Raw genomic sequence first — 2,840 nt, 5'->3', positions numbered from 1 at the left:
ACTATCCTGACTTCTAAGGAACATTCTGGCTATATTTCATCCAACACAAATTTGTTTATTCTTCTGGGAGTTCATGATCATTTCACTATTCATCAACACCATAATTCAAATGCTTTCATTCTTCTTTGACCTTTCTGATTCATTGTCCAGCTTTCACATTTCACATTTTCAGAGGCAACTGAAAATAGCATTGGTTGGATCAGACATGCCTTAGTTCTCAAAGTGACATCTTGGCTCTTGATAGCAATTTAAAATTTTTACTGAAGATTGAGTCCTCCATGATATTTAGGCTGACTGGGGCATTTATCTTTGTAGGGAATTTCTCCAAGTAACCAAAACTTTGCTATGTGATTATAGCAAATAACCAAAAACAAAACACAACACCTTAAAATTGAAACAGCAATAAGTCAAACAGCTGCTGGAGTTCATGGATGTACCTTGGGTACATGCTTCCTCATTGAGAGGCAGGAACTGTGCATTTAGGTATGTATGTGACCAAGAAGAATCAGAGCAATGGAAACCATTAAAGAACAGAAAGCATCAAGAAGTTTTCATGAGGCAATCCCAAAGCGCTTTGCTCTTTTCCTCTTTATCTTCAGTGGTTCTAGTTCCTGCTGAACTTGTGACAATCCCAAATTGCTCCTTCCTCTTTTTTAGCTTCTCATTATCTTCAGACTTTCTGGAGATTGAAGAGACATTCAAACCAAATCTTAGAGCTCTTTTCTTCAGCTTAGCCATGTTAATCATAGGCTTGGTGTCAGATGACAGGCCTTTTGTTGAAGCTGAAGAAATGCCAAACCTAACTGCCCTGGGCAGCTTTCTTACTCTCCAAGTTCACAGGTACATTGACTCGTTCAGCTCTCTTCTGAATTCTCTGTCTGTGGTAATTCAGATGTAATTTTTACCACTTTCTTTTCTGCTGTCACATCAACAGTTTTTTCAGAGGGTTCTTCCTCTTTGACAGGTATAGTTCTATGGGCTTTGGTTCTTCTTCCTCTGTTTCATCTCCCAGTACATCTTTATTTGCCTCCTCTTCAGCATACTTTTCAAGATATGCCTGGAGCCTGTTGATGGCATCTTGTTTTATTCCCTTGGTCTCCAAACTGTGAGCAAGAAGAAGAGTTATTTTGAAGTCTGACAATTACTGGCATTAGTAATTTTAACTACATCATCCATCTCAACAGATGTATCTTTAAGTGTGTGGGTATTTTCCTCCTCTGAAAAGGTATCCTCTAACTTGGAAGCTGCTGCTGGAACCCTCTCTCTTGGGCTCTTGTTTTATGATATATACTTCTGACCTAAACCTTCTCCACCATTCTCATTGGTTCATAGTTACCCAATCACTTTACAAACAAGACTCACTCATTGACAGCCAATGAATAGGACAATTTTGTACATTTCTTCTAGAAAATACTGGATTTCTCAATACTAATTTTAGGGGGAAGCTTTTCTGTATATTTAAAGTCTTCATGGGCCCCTCACAGTTAGCCACAAGTTAACACTTATACATGTGATCTCAAAATTAGTTTGTAAAATTCTTTATTTATACCCAAACTTGTTTCACCAAAAAACTTATCATTATGTGAATGTCATCAAGAGTTATAGTTTTAAAAGCCCAAAACAGAATTAAACAACATCACAAGTGTCTTTCTTTCAATATTAAACAAAGTGCACTTAATTATTAATAAGTCTATGATGTTTTTCAACTTCTCAATTTACTTAATCCAATGTATAGTTGAATTCCTATAAAGGTAGGTTTAAAGTTGTAAAATAATTAATATGGAATAATCTTGCTTCAGCCTCTCAAGAGTTCCAGACAGATATTTTCCTGGAGGGTTTAAGATCTCACTTTTCCACCTGCTGTGACCAGGTTTCAGCCATCTCCCAGAAGGTGCCTAGCTCAGAGGGCTTGCTTTGTAGACATGTGCTTTCAATTTCAGAAGTTGCAGTTTAATTCACCACCATCTAAACTCATGCTGTTGAGACTCTCAGCATAAGGTTTTGTGGACATCATTTATATCTTCTCCTTCTCCAAATATTTTTATGCAAAAGTGAAATATCACTTTTGAAAATATCATTTTAAAATTAGATAAGTGTGCTACAGTTGGAATAAAAAATAAAACCAGAAAGATTCTGAAAAATCGAGAAGTGCTTAGCTCAACGAATAGAGCATGGAAAATGATGACATTTATGTCTTTAAAAAGTGACAGAAAAAAACAAACAAACAAAAAATGAAAACAGTAAATAGAACAAATATTAAATTTGCAGATGGTAAAATTGCAAAGCAGTTTTATTTTGACTTAAGACTAGAATTACCACACAATGGATAAGAGTTTACATTTAGTTCTCTGATGATACACTTATCTTTCATCCCAAGAGATCCCATTTTGCATTTTAATATTAGAGACAGAAAGACTGCCATGTGTGAAATCTGTTCATATCAATCACCTTTACTTTGTAAATATTCTTCATGTTGTTAAGGGATATTTCTCAAATTGTAAACAAACAGCTAATCTCAGACAACACATGAGCTTTCTCAAATCAATGAAACATCAAGGAAAACCCAAATAAAACATGATGCATAGGTAATGAATTACTTCAGTATATTAGAATAAAGTGGAAACCTCTGGAATCCCAAAGGATCTCTGCTGACCCAGAGGTTAAATACTCAGCTGCTAACCAAAAAATTGACCATTTGAAACTATCAGCTGCTCTGTGGAAGAAAGATGTGGAAATCTGCTTCAGGAAAGATGACAGTTTTGGAAACCTTCAGAGACAATTCTCTGTCCTCTGGGTTCACTATGAGTCAAAATCAACTAGACAACACGATTGATTTTGGT

The 2,840-nt window shown here is 35.7% G+C and overlaps 1 pseudogene; it reads right to left on the bottom strand.

Moving 5' to 3' along the window:
• Positions 1–551: 551 nt before the first annotated feature.
• Positions 552–1,881, bottom strand: LOC102841150 (annotated as a pseudogene).
• Between the last annotated feature and the right edge of the window lie 959 nt (positions 1,882–2,840).

Source organism: Chrysochloris asiatica, unplaced genomic scaffold, assembly GCF_000296735.1.
Source record: "Chrysochloris asiatica unplaced genomic scaffold, ChrAsi1.0 scaffold00014, whole genome shotgun sequence".
NCBI lineage: Eukaryota > Metazoa > Chordata > Mammalia > Afrosoricida > Chrysochloridae > Chrysochloris > Chrysochloris asiatica.
The sequence above is the reverse complement of the archived record's forward strand: the minus strand, read 5'-3'. Positions and strand labels throughout refer to the sequence as shown.